Source organism: Beta vulgaris, chromosome 7 (assembly GCF_026745355.1).
Source record: "Beta vulgaris subsp. vulgaris cultivar EL10 chromosome 7, EL10.2, whole genome shotgun sequence".
In the NCBI taxonomy this organism is placed as follows: domain Eukaryota; kingdom Viridiplantae; phylum Streptophyta; class Magnoliopsida; order Caryophyllales; family Amaranthaceae; genus Beta; species Beta vulgaris.
Genome location: NC_079208.1, coordinates 20,062,952 through 20,083,229, shown reverse-complemented (window position 1 = coordinate 20,083,229; position 20,278 = coordinate 20,062,952). Strand labels below are relative to the sequence as shown.

Below are 20,278 nucleotides of genomic sequence, written 5' to 3'. Positions count from 1 at the left end.
TTGTTAATCAAATCGTGAACGAATCACAATCCTTCTTTCTCGGATTATTAGCTGCTTGCCTGGTTGACTTAGTCTCCGTATTATATTTCGCAGGTAGCCTTGTGTCTTAACATCAAAGTCGTTACGTCTTTACGTCAATGTCAACATGTAAAAATCAGCCATACAACTTACTATATATAAGACCTTAGTATAAGACCTTAAAAAATTTATTAGCTACATAATGTAGAAGAATTTTCATAATTGACCATTTTCTTTATAACATCCATATATTGTATATCCCTTAAGTGATGATATAATAACATGAAAATAGTTACGTAAAATAAAATTTCATACTTAGATTAAAAGATTTAGAACAATATAGAATATAAATACAAATATATATGTGATTTAGTCTTTTTGACTAAATATTTTTTTAAAACATATATAATCTTATTTTATGGTAAATAATGTTAAGCTAATCAAGGAAAACTATAACAGTGCCGGATACAATTAAGCACATTTCTTTTTTACACTACACGGGATAAAGATATATCAGTTAAGTCATATGATAATCTTAAAAAATCATTTCAGCATATTTAGGTTGAGTTTTTTATTTATCTTTTGACACGTTTGGTTTTTTTTTTCTTAGGAAAAACAATACAGAAGTGTAAGAGCAATAATGGTATAATTCTCTTTGACTATGTGAGTCATTCGATATTACGTGAGCATTTAATCTCTATAAGCGTGTTTTTATTTCGCTATGCGGGATGAGCGTGTATTAGATTTGACAATCATGCTCTAATGGTTTTGTATTGAAAATCGTTTTGAAGTGCCCAACAAGTCTTTCGCGGATGACTCATCTATATATTTTCCCGACTAGACTCCATAGATGGTCAATGAACCAAAGATTGAGTTCGGGGGTGAGTATACGAACATTGTCGGGAACCATGTTGCCCATTGCTGACCTGTATTAAATATCGATTCATGTCAAATTTTATAAAATAAAATAAACAAATGATGTTTTAAGCACCCTAAATATAATTAGTTTTGGTTGGTTCAACAAACACATACTCTGATTGATTTTTTAGTGATATGTTATTATGCGATCAAATTACAGGAAACCTAGCAGAATGTCCAAATTCATCTGATTCATGCTAAAACAATTCTTTAGGTCTTTTATTAACAAAAATAACATGTGGGTGATAAAAGCAATAAAGCAGGACAAACATATCATATGTATAGAATAATTTTGAAAGCATAGAATAATATATTAAAAAAAATAAAGGATTTTTGTACAAGAATAATACAAACTTATGATTATTATGTTATGATACAAACTTTTGATCAAAATTCCTCCAGTCAATACCGGTTGATAACTTATAGTAATAGCTAAACAACATTATCTATGACACGTGTCGCTTTATCTGAAAATCAAAAAAAGGAATTTTCAGTGGGGATGGGGTGAGGGGAGGGGGGTTTCAGGTTTTCAATTGGTTGGCTAGGGGGGAGGAAGAAGACAGGTTAACAGTCAACTTGACCTATTGGAGGAATTATGATGTAAAGTTTGTATTATTACGTAATAATCAAAACTTTGTATTGTTGCGAGAGAATGACCAAAAGTTTGTATTATTGTTGTTAAAAAATCCATAAATAAATAAGAAGGAAAGATTAGAATACACAATAGGACGATTTTATATAAAAAAATCTCCATCATGAAATAACTGGTTAGTAACTTCAATATAAAAATAGCGAATTTATTTAAGGACCCTCTGGATTATACCATTGTTTGGGTCTCCGAGATTGACAATATTCAAGGCGAGCAATCATGAAAGCCTGAAAGTATGAATGTGCATGTATGTAGATTGAGTGTGTTTATGTTTGAAAGGTATGAGTTTTGTAGGGAGGATTTGAAATTCGTAGAGAGGTTCGTATGGTAATATAAAAGTCGAGAGTTGTGTGTAAAATCTGTTCTGAAATTTGTACGGAAACCAAGTGTATTTATAGGAAAAATGAAACTGCACTTAACGCGCCAACTGCGCCTACATTGTATGTGAAAAGTATTTTATTCATAACTCTTATATAGTAAAACATTTCTGATTGTTGCGCCAAAAGTGGCATTTTTCCATGCTCAATAGATTCCTCAAGTTCGAATGAGAAAAAAAAGGAAGTCAGATTTTTCGTACCAATTGTACCCTACATAGAAGCTGAAAATTGTTTTTGGCATAAACTCTTAGCTTGAAAACATTTTTTAACGATTCTTATGCCTAAAGTGGTTTTTTCCATACTCAATAGCTCTGTCACGTCATCATGTGGAAAATATGAAGTTAGATTTTTGTCCACGTAGTGCCCGACATTGAACGTGAAAATTATTTTGCCGATAACTCTTATCTCGAAAAAAGCTAAAGTGGCATTTTTTCCACGGTCAACAGATTCCTCAAGTTCGAGTGGGATAACAATGAAGTCGGATTTTACGTAGCAGTTGTGCATTGCATAGAATCTGAAAAGTGCTTTTGGCATAACACTTAGCCTGAAAAACATTTCTAAACGATGCTTGTGCCTAAAGTGGTATTTTTTTCCATTCTCTATAGCTCTGCACGTCAGAATTTGGAAGAAAAAAAGTTGGATTTTCGTACACGTAGTGCCCTACATTGAACGTGAAAAGTATTTTTTGCCCATAAATCTTATCTCGAAAAACATTTATTATTGATTCTTGTGCCTAAAGTAACATTTTTCCATCTCAACAGATTCCTAAAATCTGTATCCGAAAAAAAAATGAAGTCGGATTTTTAGTACCAGTTGTGCCTTGCATAGAAGCTAAAAAGTGTTTTTGGCATAACTATTAGCCCGAACAGTATTTTGCCCTTAACTTTTATCTCGGAAAACATTAATCATTGATTCTTACCCCTAAAGTGGCATTTTTTTATGCTCGACATATTCTTCAAGTCCGAAATGGGAAAAAAAAAGTTTGTTATTTCGTACCGGTGTGCCTTGCATACCAGATAAAAAGTGTTTTTGGCATAACTCTTAGCCCAAAAAACATTTCGTAACAATTATTGTGTGTTTTTTTTGGAATAACTCTTAGCCTGAAAACACATTTCTAAACAATTCTTGTGCCTAAAGGGGTTTTTCCATGCTCTAAAGCTCCGTTACGTCCGAATGTGAAAGAAATGAAGTTGGATTTTTCGTACACGTATTGCCCTACATTGAAAACATTTTTAATTAATTCTTACCCCTAAAGTGACATTTTTCCATGCTCAAGTGATTCCTCAAGCCCCAATAGTAAAAAAATGAAGTCTGATTTTTCGTACCAGTGTGCCTTACATACCAGCTGAAAAATGTTTTTGTCATAACTCTTAGCCTGAAAAATATTTCGTAACAATTATTGTGCTAAAGTGGTAGTTTCCATGCTATAAACCTCTATCACGTCATAATGTGGAAAAAATGAACGTGAATTTTTTTGCCCATAAATCTTGTCTCCGAAAACATGTCCGATTGATTCATGCGACTAAATTGGCCTTTTTTATGCTTAACATATTCGTCATGTCCGAATAGAAAAAAAATGAAGTCGGATTTTTCGAAACGATTCTTGTGCCTAAAGTGGTTTTTTCCATGCTCTAAAGCTCTGTTATGTCAAAATGTGAAAAAAATGAACGTGAAAAGTATATTGACCTTAATTTTTATCTTGAAAAATATTTTTTAAGCGAATATTGCACATAAAGTGGCATTTTTTTATGCTTAACAAATTCCTTAAATACGAATGGGAAAATAAAGAAGCTGGTTTTTTCGTAAAAGTTGTGCCTTCCATATAAGTTGAAAAGTGTTTTTGGCATTACTCTTAGCCTGAAAAACATTTTTAAACGATTCTTGTGCCGAAAGTTGTTTTTTCCATTTTCTATATCCCCATCACATCAGAATGTGGAAAAAATAATTTGGTTTTTTTGTAGAAGTTGTGCCTTCCGCACAAGCTGAAATGTGTTTTTGGCATAACTCTTAAATTATGTCTTGTCAGAATGTGGAAAAAATGAAATTGGATTTTTTGTATACGTGTTAATATACATTGAACGTGAAAAGTATTTTTCCCTTAACTTTTATCTTGGAAAACATTTTTAATTGATTCTCACACCTAAAGTGGCATTTTTTTTATGCTCAACAGATTCTTCAAATAAGAATGGGAAAATAATTAAGTCGGATTATTCGTACCACTTGCGCCGTGCATAAAAGCTGAAAAGTGTTTTTGGCATAACTCTTAGCCCAAAAAATATTTCGAAACGCTTAATGTGCCTTAAATTGTTGTTTTCCATGCACTGCATCCCTCTCACATAAGAAAATGGAAAAAATGAAGTGGACTATTGTACAAGTATTGCCCTACATTGAACGTGAAAAGTATTTTGCCCTTACCTTTTGTCTCGGAAAACATTTCTAATTGATTTTTGCGCCTAAAGTGACATTATTCCATGCTCAATAGATTCCTCAAGTCCGACTGGAATAACAATGAAGTCTGATTTTTGGTACCAGTTGTGCTCCGCATAGAAGCTGAAAAATGTTTTTTTTTTCGGGCATAACTCTTAGCCTGAAAAAATTTCTAAACGACACTTGTGCCTAATATAGTTTTTTTTTCCATACTTTACGGCTCCGTCACATCTTAATGTGAAAAAAATGAAGTTGGATTTTCTTACACGTTGTGCACTACATTGAACGTGAAAAAGATTTTGCCCCTGCTCGACGATGCTTTCACATCACCCGCGCCGACCATTCCTCTCGCTTTGTTCGTTCATGCTGCTGGAAGTCTTGTTACCCCTTTGGCTTGACGAAATGCTCGAATCCTTCGGTGGTGCCACCATCGAGCAATCGCTCTTATTGGTACTAACCCCCTCCTCTGTTTCATTGTTCCTTTTCTTCTTGTTCTTCATTTTTTAGGGATGATTTATGTGCTGAAAGTGGTGATTATAGTTAATGATGCTTGTTTATTGTCGGGTGTGAATTCCCATTTTCGATTGATTGTGTTTGTGTTGGGTGATTGCAAAAGTGTTGTATTATTGGATTGTTAATTGTTGGTAAACTTTAATTGGAATGGTTTCTTAACTCAAGTGATAAATTGAAATGGAGTGTTGTTAGTGTTGGAAAAGATTTGTGATTATAAGTTCTGAAATTAATTTAGTAAAATGTGTTATTTAGTTTGATCAATGGAAGCATTAATTAAGCTATTTTGAATCGTAAGTAATTCATTGGAATTAATTCCTGGATTAGAGATTGTCACTTAGATTAATAGAATGGTTCATATTAAGAATACGAGAATTTTTTATTTTATATGTTTATTGAGAAATGATAATGGGTATTAATTGATATCATTTTCTTGAGATCATAAGATTGAGTTATGGAGTTCAAGAGTTATTTGGAGAGGAATGATTCGAAGGTTACTAGTAGGAATATAATATTTTAGTTTTATTGTCCCCTAGTCAATAAATTTTTGTTAGACTCGTGACGGATTCTTATTGAAGGAAAACTAATTGGATAATCTTATTTAACTGGGTTAGATGAGAAATAGTTGTTATTAATCAATACTTAAGGAATTATAATACTACGAGTTAGTAAGAGGCAATCTATCTTTCTTAGTTCCAATATTAATGGGAAGTTATTAATCCTTAAATAATGTATCTATTGTCAAGCATAATAGTAGTTCGAATTTATTGTTAATTCTAAGCGAAGAGTATTGCGATTAAGAAGTTATACAGGTAAAATGTTTTCAGTGAGAGGCAATTTATCTAGACTCTAGGAATTAATTGGTTTTGTCACTTTACTTAACCATGTATTGATAGTACGAAGAATATTAAAAGTAGCTAATAGCTCACGAGGTCCAATAGCAAGGTTAAGGTGTGAATATATCTTAGTTAGTGTGATGAGGGAATATTGTATAAAGTGGATTAATATAGTAAAGTTAGCATACTAGTTAGAGTTTACTAAAATGGAATTAAGATATTTATATTCTTTTTTTAATACTTAGTAAACAAAGCATATAGTTTAGTAAACTACTTCCACGTTGGTTATAAAGTAAAATATCACTCACTTCTTTGCTAAATGATTAAGGTTTGAGTTAATCAAAGTTAACTTGTAAGAGATTCACTTTGATTGGCTTTTAAATGAAGGATGTGACTTTGTTGGTGCTAGAAATAACTTTGGAAAGGAGTAATCAATAGTGGCTAATAATATGCTAGGTATTTGTTATTAATTATTTAATTATGGCTTAGTTACCTAGGTTGTGTAAAATGAGATTTCACTTTGATACTGGCAAATGGAGTAATTTAATAAAGTTGTTCTACTATTTAATCAGTAAAAACCTAAAGTGTATGTCCAAGAAATACTTCAAAGTAGTTCCAACTATATGGTTGAATGACTTCTAATTAGAAATGAGGTTGACTCGCTCCACTAAATAAAATTATAATTCATTAATGGTTGTCATTTATAATGCTAATTGGAATTGGACTTACGAGATACATGATCCATAAATGTTTAAGTTTAATCAAAATTTCATGAATCCTGAGTTGTGGAATTTATGTTATCTCCCCTTAGCTAATTCGAAGAGAGAGAACTATTGTAATTGTTGCTAGTGCTTGATAACTATTGTGATTATTATTGAGATGAATGTGGATTGACAAGCATGAAGTTTGTAAGAGTAAAGAAATTTACATGTAAGAGTATAAGTGGTACATAAGTAATTTAGTAACTCTCGTTAGCTAATTCTAGCTGAAAAAATATTTGTTATTGTGGTTGATAATTACAAGATGTGATTGCTGATAAGCGGTTGATGTCTATAAGTTCTATAATTGGAAATTCAGTGAACGTAAATATATAATTGTATTAAACCCGAATACGTATGAATGTACTATGATAAATAAGTATAGCTCTCTAACGTAAAGTTCGTTAGTGTGGTTCGTTGTTCAAAAGATGATAAGAAGTACTCCAAATATTGGATGAGTTCCAAGAATGATGATTATGTTATGAATGATAATGGAAGGTGATCTAAGGGGAAAGTAGCCTCGTCTGAGTCGACATATGAGGTGACATGAACAGTACGCCCAAGGACTGTGAACCTTAGGGGGGGATCCCCACATGCACTAGTAGAATAATTGCTTATTGTTGCGAGATTACCTATACCACTAGTAGAATAATTGCTTATTGTTGCAGTGATATTGCTGCGGTTTTACCCATTTGCAGTAATATATCACGTAAAAGAAAAAGGTAAATTATAAAATAATATATTGCTGCGGTTTCAGCCGAAAACCACAGCAATATGGTTCAGCGAAAATTTTTTCAAAATAAGTTGACTATTTGACTAGATATACTGCTGCGGTTTCTGGCAAAAAATGCAGCAATATATTAAAATAATATTTAAAAAATAATATTTGACATATTGCTGCGGTTCTTACCTAAAACCGCAGCAATATATCTTTAAAATTAAATATATAAGGGCCCAAATAGCATTCCTTTAACTCCTCTCATTTAACCTAGTTGGGCGCCGTTCTCCTTCTCTCAAATCTCAGCGTTATCATCCTCCTTTTCTCTCTCTCCTCCTCTTCTTCCCCTCTCTCTTCATACAATCGGACCCGTCTTTTCTCTCTCCTCCTCTTCATCGGACCCGTCTTTTCTCTCTCCTCCTCTTCATCGGACCATCCTACAGATCTCGGCCGTCGTTCGACCACGCGAAACGCCATTTCCGACCTTTTCTCCTCATCGTCGCTCGTCGTTCGACCGGCGAAGCCCATCGTCGTCCCGCCGCCGCTCGTGGTCTCGCCCTTTCGCCGTCGAAGCCTCTCAGCGTCGCGTTTTGTTATACTGTTGTTGCCGTCGACAATTCCTTGTGTTTCAAGTCCTTAGCCCATTTTTATTTTTTGTTTTATTTTTGTAATTGTTGTTATTATAATATTTTTGTAATTATTTGTGTATAAATTATATGATTTTGGTTTTTCATACTCTACTTTAAATATTTTTGCTGTATTTTTGGTATTGTAATTTTGGTTTTTATACTCTGCCTTAGATATATTGTAATAATATATTTCAATTTGTATTTTTTATGTTTTTGAATTCTTGTGTAATATTTTTTTGCTATTAGTTTCAATCAGTAGTATTTATTTTCTTTTAACCTTTTTGTCTTTCAAATTTGATGGTAAAATCTTTAAAAAAAAAAAAATTTACCTGTACCTGTACCTATTGCTGCGGTTTCCCCAAAAAACCGCAGCAATATGTCTATCTTTTATTATTAAATACATCATATTGCTGCGGTTTTTCCCATAAACCGCAGCAATATGCTTTCTGAATCTGATATAAAATAAATATATTGTTGTGGTTTTACACAAAAACATACCTATTGTTGCCCCCTTAATTGCTGCGCACCCAAAACCGCAGCAATAGGGCACTTTTTACTCGCAACAAGTAGCATTTATTTTTCTAGTGTACGCAACAATATATAACGTAAAAAGAAAAGGAAAAATATAAAATAACCATATAGCTGCGGTTTGGGCCGAAAAACGCATCAATATGGTTTTAACGGAAACTTTTTGAAATTTTTTGACTATTTGACCAAACATATTGTTGCGGTTTCTGACAAGAACCGCAACAATATATTAAAATAATATAAAAAAATATTATTTGAACCTATTGTTGCGGTTCCTTCAAAAACCCGCGGCAATACGCTTCTAAAATTAATGGTAAAGGTTCATCTCTAGTGTTTCCTTGTTAAGTTAGGGTTTCACTCTTCTCACTCTCTCTCCTCCTCTCATCAGGTTCAACTTTCACGCCTCTCCTCCCCCTCATCACCTCTGTCTCTTCCTTTCTCTTTTCCTTCCTCGTGTCAGCCGGAAAATCGTCGTCACTTCTCCCCTTAACAAACAGCGTGTAATGGCCACTTCTCTTCTCCAATTATGACCGACGATTTTCCGATTTTCTGATTTCGCCGTCACCTCTCATCAGTCATTCGCACCAACACCGTTCCTTAAAAATATTAAGGCGTTCGTCTCGAGTCATTAGACCCAGGTCGTTCGTCTCGAATCATTCGTCGTCTTCGTTCGCACTAGGTCGTTCGCACCAACACCGTTTGCACTAATGCCCTTCGTCCGCCCCTTTTCAAGATCTAATGTTAGTTCTCTGTACTTCTATATATATCTCTTTTTTTTTTCTTTTTCATTTTTTCATTTTTTTTTTCCTAATTAGCTCTGTTTTCATTTTTTTTTTATATTTTGTAGTTAGGGTTTGAAAATATTATTTCTATTTAATATGTGGCACTATTGGGTTAGTTACTTTTGTGTTGTTATTGTACTGCAATAGTCACCTTGGATTTAAAAATGTTTATATTATAAGTGTATTATAACTACCAAAAATTTACGCCTTGAGTAATGAAAAAAAAAACTATTTTACCTGCCCTACGTCCATTGTTGCGGTTTTGGGACGAAACCGCAACAATAAACCTTTTGCAAGGAACCAATAATTGCCACGGTTTTTGCGAGGAACCGCAGCAATAGGTTAATTTCCTATTGTTGCGCTCTTAATTGTTGCGCGGACAAAACTGCCATTAAGGATTTATTCTACTAGTGAAGGAAACCTACCCATTGCTCTGTGGGGGCGATAATCGGGCGATATATCAGGTAATATGAAACCTGTGGATGGTTGATTGAATCAGCGGAAAAATGTACTTGGGACTAGTCCCGATTATTGGCCAAAAGTAAAGCGAATGGTTGGGTGATGACCCCCATTGTCAAAGTGTAAGCTTTGACTCCTCCGCCGCGTTCTCTTTCCCCTTATATAAAAAGAATGTTATCTCAGAGTATGAATGTTGTTTCGGCATAGGATTCCCGATAAAGAATCACATTGTAGTAAGATGTTTTGATTATGATTCCCGATAAGGAATCATATATGGTAAGTAATGAATGTTTATTCAGTATTTGAATATGAGTATTGATATTGGTTTTCTGATAAGGCAGCATATCATGGTCAGTTATACTGATGTTGAATTCTTGATAAGGAATCGTATCATGTTATTAGATTCCCGATAAGAAATCGTGATAGTAAAAGTTGTTATGCTATTTATTGCCTGATTAGGTGTTGTTTATAATAGTATAAGAAATAATTGGCTGAGTATCAAAGCATAAGTTTCGATTTCTAATAAGAAATCAATTAAGGGAAATAAAGTATATTGCTTATATAAAAGTTGGTAAACTCAGATTCCATATAAGGGATCGTTATAAGTTAAAAGATCAACTAGTTAGATTTATATGAAATATGTATCTAATTTGATCGCTGAAGTCACGTTGTGGTGTTTACTATTATGTAGATCATGGTATAATATAAAAAGATTAATCGGATAAGGATGTAATAAGTATGTGGTCAACAAGAGTTGATGTGATGCATGTTGTGACAATGTGACTATGTTGACCGTTGAGTCATTTTCAAGTATAAGCCACCAAAGCATGTGTTATGCTTATTTAGGAGTATATTACTCGGCTTTGTTGATGTATGTATGTCATTTTGTCATTTATGTGGCCTGTTACTTGGTGGGTGGCGGTATCCTAAATGTTTCAGGTTGAAGATGTAAGTTAATATTTTGCAAGTTGAAGCTAATACGAGCTGGCGCATTGTTATAATTGTTATCAAAGTGAGGATGCTCGACGTTGTAATAGTTAGCAATTAAATTAGTTATAGCATAATTCTGTATTTAAGAGTCACTAGCTAGTGCTCCTGATTCTCTTTTGGTTGTTGCTCTGCGAAAGCATTGAGGTTGTTGAGTTTGGAGTATTTTATAAATTTAAATTGTTAACAGGTTTATAAAAAATTTCCGCTTAAGGGTTGTCCTATTTTCAAAGGAAACTCTGTCGGATTTTCTGTAAAAATTTATTAGAATATAGTTTGAGAATCAAGACCATGTTGTAATAGTTAATTTGAATTGTATAGTTTTGGGAATGGAGTTACACACACTCCAATGTAGTTCGATGAGTGTGATGGTAATAGTCCGGGTTATCTCGACCAGGGTCTCTTTCGTTGTGCTTAATCATCTGTAAGCTGGTCGGGAGAATTCGGGCTGTTACAAGTGGTATTGGAGCTTGATTTGTTTTCGATACGCTGTGATCTCCATATGATAGTGTAAGGGTTGAAAATAGGTTTAATGGATTGACTAAAGATTTAGGTATAAATGAATCAAGTTGTATGAATGTTGGCGCTTATGAATGTGCAATATGGATCCATTTATATGAATAGGTAATAATTGCGTGTATATTTGCTAATGTGTATAAAGTTATCTTGTTATGACTTGATTGTTTGTGATATTATTTACTTACAAGTGTGTATATATTTCAAGAAAATTTATATGATTTGCTTAAGTAAATGATTTTCCAACGAGATCTCAGCAAATGGGTATTAATTGATATCATTTTGTTGAGATCATAAGATCGAGTTATAGAGTTCAAAAGTTATTTGGAGAGGAATGATTAGAAGATTATTAGTAAGAATTGAATATGTTAGTTTTCACTAGCGGCCCGTTTGGTTGTCGTTAATAAATTGCGGTAATGGGAATGGATTTTATGTATAATTTATTAGGGAAGCACCCTTAAAATGTCCATGGGGAAGCATTTTTTCTCCATGGACAAACAATCTCACCCCTAAACTTGTGTTTTTGCCTCCAAGGGGAAGCAATTTTCATTACCATTCATTACCACCTACAAGGTGGTATTGGATGGGAATGAAAATTCAAGAAGGAAAGTGGACATTTTAGGATAAATTAGCATTACCATGGGAATGGACAATGATATTTTTCACAAATTTACACGCAAATTCATTCCCATTACCACCATTTATGACCAACTACCAAACGAGCCGTAGGGGAAAAAAGGAAGGGTTGCGCTGGAAGGGCTGCGTATTCTTCAAAAACGCAGCCCTTCTTTCTTGTAGGGCCGCAGTTTTAAACAAAACGCAACTCTTTTTACATGTAGGGCTGCATTTTTGAAGAAAAGCGCAACCCTTCACAAAAAAGGGCCGCGTTTGTAAAAAAACGCAGCCCTTCTTACAGTAAGAAGGGCTGCGTTTTTTATTTAAGCGCAACCCTTTTTTGTGAAGGGTTGCGCTTGACTAAAAACGCAGCCCTTCTTACTGTAAGAAGGGCTGCGTTTTTTTACAAGCGCAACCCTTTTAAGTGAAGGGTTGCGCTTGTCAAAAAAACGCAGCCCTTCTGTTATGAAGGGCTGTGCTTTTTTTTTGACAAGCGCAGCCCTTCGTTATCTTTTTTTTTATTGAATAATACGCGCATGCTGTATAGAACCAATTCAAGCACAATTCTTCCTTTCCCTCCCTTAGAAAAATTTTACGCACCACATTGCGAGAAAATTCCTAATTCGAGTGCACCACCACGTGCTCCACCACCACCTTGCGCACCACATTGTTGCCCACCCCTGCTGCCCACCAGTGCTGCAATTCGGGAGGTTTCCGTACCACTGCTGCCGACCACTACTGCCCACCACTGCTCCACCACCACCTTGCGCACCACCCACCACGTGTAGCCGCGACCTCCACCATCACCACTACCCTTCTCTTCTCTTCTCCGCCATTTGAGTGGATAGGGTGTGGAGCTCCTCCACGACTACGCAACGCCACCACCCACAAGCGGCAACAAGATTAAGTATGAATTAATTTTGTTTTTAAGTTACTTCTGTTTTTCTTAATTGAATTAAATGATTAATGTGCAATGTGGGTTTTGTTAATTGTATGAAGAAGAGGCTAAGGAAGGCAAATAAAGTTCCAACTATCTCTTCTCTCTTCATTGCTCGTCGTTGGTGTTAAGAGGTACTAGTTTAATTTCGTTGTCTTTTTTGTTTGATTTAATTTGTTAATGAGACAAAGTTGTCACGTGCTTCAAATTGATTAAGTTATGATAATTTATTGATGTATATATGTATTTTTTATAATGTATATGTATATTTCTTGATATGAGATTGTATGAAACGCAATGTAATTTAGCTATGAAATCTATAAGTTATTTGAATCATCATCATATGCCTAGATACTCGTTCAAGACTTATTAGGAGTAAGTCTTGAATAGTCCCCGGTTTGGGACTATTCTTGGACGTTTGATCTCACTTAGGTGGTGAATGTGTGTCTTCTTTTCAATTCTGAGGAAATTCTTCGCTTATCGTTTCTCTACATTGTTCTCTGGGTACATATGTAGATAACAATTATCTACATTGTGTACTTGGAGAACTGTTGGGAAATGCTGCCGGATTTTCCTTAGAATTGAAAAGCTAGTATATATTCACTAGTGAGATTAGACGTCCAAGGATGGGTTAGGTTGGAGTGATTATCTTAGCTTGCTCTATACGTGTGTGATTTGAATATGTGAGTGTATGTACTTTAATAATGATTGATGCATTATAATGAATGGTTGTGTTTAATTATTAGAGGTGGTCTTCTTGAATGAGATGGATCGTACTTGGATGTATGGTAGTCGTGAATCGATTAAGTTTGTGAAAGGGGTCTCGGAATTCTGTACAACTGCATTAGAATATCAAACATCCTCTAGAGTAGTCGACTTTTATTGTCCTTGTGTCGATTGTAGAAATGTGAGCAAGGTTGATAGTATACATGTGGTTAGGGAGCATGTCTTTCGCCGTGGATTTAGGCCTCAATACCACGTATGGGTTTGGCATGGTGAGCAGGGGAGGTATATAGGAAGCTCTAGAGTAAAGAATGATGTATTTAAAGAAAAGAAGGATGATGAGTTAGGGGATGAGAATTTGGATGATGAGTTTGGAGATGACGATAGGGATCGGGTAGACGAGATGATACACGAGGTTGAAGATCAGTTGTGTGGACGACCTCGTATTTTTTAGTCTATGTCTGAGGCTGCTGAAAAGCCGTTGTATCCAGGTTATACAAAGTACACCAAACTTTCCGCGGTGGTAACTGTTTATGCTAAAATTTATCACTTACGACGAAATTAAAGTTTTGGGACGATTTAACCAGATTATGTTAAAGACAACGCGACAAAAGAATGCAAGGGGGATCAAAGGGGATGAACACATATAAATGGTGACACGGAAAACCCCAATGAAGGTGGGTAAAACACCGCGGGTGGTTGGAGATCCACCAAACTAATATAGTTCAGTATCTTTCTTACTGACTGACTGTCGTTACAAGAATGTTAAGTTCTCTCTAGTGCTCTTCCAATTATGTTGTGTAAAAAACTTGTCAATGACCTCTCTCTCCCTTTTATATGCCCTCTTTTTTCCTTGGCTTTTTCTCAACGAATACAAAAATGAATTCACTAATTATTACATTAACTTCGCGCTTCAATCATGGGAGATCTTCTATGCTTACGCTCCAACGTCTTGATTTGTGCTTTTTAACGGCTGAATTTATGGCTCATAACACTCCTTCCTTATTTAGCTGGACCGTTACCACTTAATGCTCCGCTCCAATCTCGCGTCCTTCGCTGTGTCTTCGGGTCACATTTACTTCGTCATCATGTCAGATGGCATCACGTCATCGAGTCATCGCGTCGTTGCATCAGTGTCACCCTGTCAAAAATTCAGCCATAACAGTTTGCCACCAATTGTTGAATCGGGGTGGCATAAAGCCCATGAGACAATTGTTAAAAAATTAATAAATCAAATGAAATTCTGTCTAAGTCATTAAGATATCACAAATCACAAAAAATCTCGCTCTTGTCAATTATAGAAAAAAGGAAAATTTCCAAAGAGACGCAAGGAAGGAAAGGAGATCTGTTTGAGCGGTTATTTTTGGTAGTCCAGGAGTCTCAAAATACAAAAGGTAGTTTTCTTTATTAAATAGCCATTTTAATTATAACCATTTGCACGACTGTCATGATTACTCATTGTTGGCATAACTAACTTGGGCGGTTTATCAAATCTTTCTCTCTTTTTAAGTACGGTAGCGTCCTTAACTTCCATTATTCTCTCCGCCGGAAAATCGATCGCTGACACCAGGTAATTTCACACTTTTCTGCTCATTTTTTTCTTTGATTCGCTCTACTGTCTCTTCTTCTACTGTTCTAATGGCACCTAGCAGACATAGCATTAGGACTTTTGTAAAGAACCAAGAAAAATCGAAAGGAAAAGAGAAAGCTGTAGAACCAAGGGTAGAAAATGAGGATGAACTGTCAACGATGTCAGAAGAGGATCTTTTAAGGTTTTTAGACTTAGGGAATTTGCCTGAGAGTACTGTCATTAGGAACGCTGAGCCTGGCGAACCACCAGAGTCGTGTCCCCAAAAATGGGTAGTGCTGTACGAATACCCTTTCAAAATAGGTCTTAGACTTCCCTTCACCCCCTGGCAAGGGATCTGATGCAAATTTAACAAATCAGCCCTGGGCAAATTATGCCCCAAGTCCGGAGGATCCTGAGTGTCATCGGCAGGGTGACGGCACCGTGGGAAGAAGCCTTCACCCTCAACGACTTACTGTTACACTATGAGATTAGGGTCAAAGCGAAAAATAGGATAACCCTACATGCAAAGGCGAGGTTAGAGCCTCTGGTCGGGGGGATACAGTCGAATGACAGAGGTTGGAAAAACAGGTTTGTGTTTGTTAAGAGGTCGTCGCTAGGGGAAGCTGGGACGTCTTTGGTTGGCGGCTTGAATACCGAAGGTGTGTTTATTTTAAGTCTTTTTAAGTTTGTGCCATGTCGTTAACACCACTCTTACACCGTTTCTACTGCAGGTCTTAACCTAAAACTGTTGTCACATCGCGACGAATCTCAAAGTCTCTGTGACAAATTTCTGAAAGTATCGGAGGAGGATAGGCAGTTCAAAAGGGTTCTTTTTGCTTCTCAAGACAGTTGTTCATCTATGGCTTCTAGTTAGTCTATCTAATTTTAATTTTTTTTTCTTTACTCTTGGGTAGGACTTTACCAGAGAAGGTTTCATACTAACGAATCAAACACTTCCGGACAGGTTCATCTCAATCGCGTCCTAGGGGGAGTCTGGACGGGCAAGCGTTGGCTGAGATGTTGCGCAAGCGTAAGAGGGAGTCCTCTATTGACGCTGCGTCAGCGTCGTCCAAGAAGGATATAGCGGTCGTCGACAACTTGGACGACAAGCATGACGTCGCGTCTAAGACGCGCAAAACTGACTTCCTAGCTCCTCCAGACAAGAGCGGTACTTCCTATATTATGACTGTCCCTAACGACTTCATGTCGTTGGAGAGGTCCATATGGCCTGAGGCTGACAGGTTCCTTTTTCCTAGCGCAATGGAGAGGATCAAGGACCATACTCTTCCTCGTATGATGTCGGACGGGCTAGAACTCCTATTTCAAGTGTAGACCCTCGATTTTCTTTTCATACACTATGCTCATTATGACAATAACTTTTGACTCTCTAAGTCACGCGTATCATGTCTTTTCTATGCAGTCTTCTCAACATCTCCTAATGGCTAAAAGGGAGATTTCATCTCTACTGAAGGGTCACCTGACCATGAAGCAGAGAATGGAGAAGGCTGAATTGGACGCAAAGTCCAAAAGCGATAGGTGGAGTCTTGCAAGAAGGCCATGGAGGATATGAAAAAAGCTTTATAGAAGAATGGGGAGGAGCTGGAAGAGATAAGGCATAGGGCGACTAAGTTGGAGGAATCTTCTCGTCATGAAATCACGAAGCTCCAGGGGAGCGTTGATGCACAGAAGAATGAGCTGGACATGCTCGAAGCTGAAGTGACAACTAGGGTCAGGGATAAGCTGATGCACCAGTTTCTAATGAAGAAGACGGTGTCGTGGACACCACAGAAGGACATTGACCTATTCCTCAAGTACATGGGGTCCATGAAGGATCTGATGGACGAAGAGGACCTGGCTGCGATGGCGGACTCTTCATCAAAGGTTGATGAAAACGCCCCGTCCAGTGCTGGGTTCATAGCATCAGACGTGCCACCTGACCCTGAGACTGAGAGGGAAGCTCCAGCCACTGTCTTACCAGCTGTTGCGTCATAGAAGGAGGGAGCTGAAGACGCCTCTGTCGTTTAAGTTTTAAGCTTTAAGCGCTTTATATCATGCCCTTGCCATTAAACTTTTAAATAAACTCTACTTTAGGTTACTCGAAAGAGTGACTATTTGTACTGTACTTTTGGGTCACCCATGGGGGTGACCATAACTTTTTATCGTTTTAAACTTTTTGGGTCACCTACGAGGGTGACCATTACGTTGATGCTTTTGGATTTTAGCAAAATTGATCTTATGTCCTTGCTTTATGTCTCATGTATGGCCACGCGCTCAGTAAGCCATCTTTGGTCGTTCAGACGTAATGTTTGAAATTAGTAAAAGCCATCTTTGGTCGTTCAGACGTAACTTTTGGACTAAATGACTTTAGAATACATATAGGAAATATATAAAAACTTACGTGTGTTTGCTAGAGAGAGAGACAAAATGTCGTCGACAGTTATAGCTTTAAAATGACTGTGCCCCTGTCATAACGTCGGCTGAGGCAATAGTGGACCAAAAGACTTTACATGGTACCAAAATGCAAATCTGCCTGATGTCTTGTGAAAAATCGTCGGAACGTTAACAAGTTGGACGGGAACAACTTCCCTGCAATTCAATAATCTCTATTCTATATGGGAAGAGAGGGGGGACACCAAAATAATGAAAGCCCCATTTTATCCTTCCTAAATTAAAAACTACAACAAATTAATTAAAAAAAACAAAACAAAATAAAATCATTAAAAAAAATAAAAACGTCAGTTTCCACTCCCTCCTTCCTAAAAAAAAAAACTAACCCACTCCATTAGAAGTTACAATTTCGGCAGTTTCCTTCACACTTCTTCCTCTTCTCCCTTCTTCCTCTACTCCTGATCATTCTATGCAGAGTCTCCCACCCGTTTATCTGCAAAAACATTATGTGAGACCAATAGCAGGTAACTACATATCATATTGTTCTCGAATATTATACAACAGATATATTTTATAACTAATACAATTACATTTTCGTTTGATTTTATAAGTAGTCGACATGGCAATTTCAAGTTCTAAGGGCAATCGCAAGTTCATCCGCCAAAAGACAAACTCAAGTTCAGCTTTCAGAAAAGGTATTTCTTTTTAACATAAGTTGAGCCACAATACATTTATTTTGACCGTGTTATGATGAGCCAAAATTCTATCAATTCGAATTAAGCCAAAAAAAAAACTATCATTTTTGCATTATGGCAAACTCACTAAGAAACAGAACACAAATTCTTGAATAAGTAAAAAATTTGGAACCCACACAAATTGGAGAAAAAAAAAAAAGAATCTACTTCCTGCTAAAAAGTTTTTCCCAAACGAACCATTTATACCATAATTGAAAAGCTAGATTGGTAATCTTTAAGAGTAGATGAATCATACTCCTATCATAATTTATAGTTTTATACTACTACTAACTATAGGTAATTTACAATCGAAAGAATTATTTTAAAATATAGTAACCCATATTATCAAGTTAGTGAAAAGTGAAAGCATTTATACACATGACTTCTACAAAACGTCTACTCCTATATTTATACTACCACTAAGACATGGATAGAGATGAATCTTAACACTAATAAAGTATTATGTTACTCCTTATCTTGCAATAATTCTACTTCCTACTAATATTTTTTTCCCAAATCAACTTAGCCTGAATTTAATTTCTTCAAACTTTCGATCTAATTTTTACCATTTCTTCAATACATACAATTACCCAGCAAAAAGTATTTAAAAACGTTAATTTTGAAATACACATGCAAAAAGAAATTGAGCCGATTTAACACTCACCTACAACCTGTCATCTTCAAAAGATATATACCAGGAAAAGAACAATGATACCACCTCCATCGCCGCCGTCAACTAACACATAAACCACCAACGCTCTTTCCAACTTCGTCGATCACCACCATCAATTATAAAACTGACCAATACCAATGCCGACCACTCCCCGAAATCACCTTTCACAAACCCCAAAATATAGAGAGATGAGGAGGAGAATCAATATAAAAAAGAGGAAAATATACCGAAATAAGATGAGGTTTATAAATTGAGTATGAATAAGATAAGATTTGTTGGTTGTAAAATAAGATGAGATTTGGAGAGAGATTGGAAAGTTGGGTATGAATAGAGATGAGCTAGACTCTAGAGAGAGAGATCGGGAAACTGGGTTACTTTTATGAGTGTAAATGTGTAATTGGAAAGTTGGGTATGATCAATAGAGTGAAATAAGTGTAATTGGGTTGCTCACACAAGCCACATATTTTGGTTAACAGGTCCATTTCCGTGAGATTTTTTTTTAATTATATTAGTCAAATTCATACTTATTTAAAAAGGTGTTCTTATGTATCAATATAATTACAATACTATAAAATAAAATACTCTTTTTTATTTTATCGACAATATCATAATTTTAGATGAGATCTAATAAGGTTTAACAAGTTTTTGGGTAAGTTCATTTAAGCTCATACTAGCTTTATATGCATGTTATGCGTGCGAAACTATTTAAAAAGTTATTTTAAATGCATAATTATATATCTCTATTATGTATGTTAATAGGGGTAGGACACCAAACTATAAAAGTCCATTTTATCCTCATCAAATTTAGGAAATTACATCTTTATGATATATGTGATAGTACTCTTATATGTAAAGAGGGGTATGACACGAAAAAAAGGAAAAAAAATAAAAATACAAATAACCACAGAATGACAATTTTTTACGAAATCGCACCAAAACGCAAACGACAGTTCTTCTTCCTAATTTATCTCTAACTCCTACTTCCATTATGTTTCTTCTTCATCTTTGCCCTTTTATTTCTACAAACAAAAGTACAATATTATTAACTAAATTTCCGTCTACAAAAGCCAAGAGCAAAAAAGGAATTTTTATCATATCTTAATAAATTGCATAAAAAAGACATCAAACCTTAAATTATTTATAACAGAAATTCTAAATTCTGTATTAAACTTAAATTTATGCAATTAATTAAATTTAACAACGACTCTCGCACGCATAGCGTGCATATAAGACTAGTACCCAGTGAGAGAACACTATGGTCGCTAGAAACTAGAAACACAAATATAATAGCATTACCATCTATCTATATCTTTTTTTTTATTTTTTCTTTTTTTTTTTGTTTTTACGATTGGGAAAACAAAGCTTATTACTTAGCTGAAAAGTAGTATCGTCTGAGGTGTGTGGCATTCCAGCTACGTGGCACGGAGCTTCCGTCACGTCGGACCAATTGGTAGGCTCGATTGCCTATCACTTTACTAATTTGGTATGGTCCTTCCCACTTCTGTCCTAGCTTACCAGCGTTAGTC

General features: G+C 35.6%; 1 long non-coding RNA gene across 1 annotated transcript; it reads left to right on the top strand.

The window, feature by feature from the left end:
- Positions 1-17,751: 17,751 nt before the first annotated feature.
- On the top strand, positions 17,752-18,923 carry LOC125499592 (uncharacterized). Its single transcript, XR_007276533.2, has 2 exons — positions 17,752-17,869; positions 17,960-18,923. It is a non-coding gene; the product is annotated as an uncharacterized LOC125499592 (long non-coding RNA).
- The last annotated feature ends 1,355 nt before the right edge of the window (positions 18,924-20,278 follow it).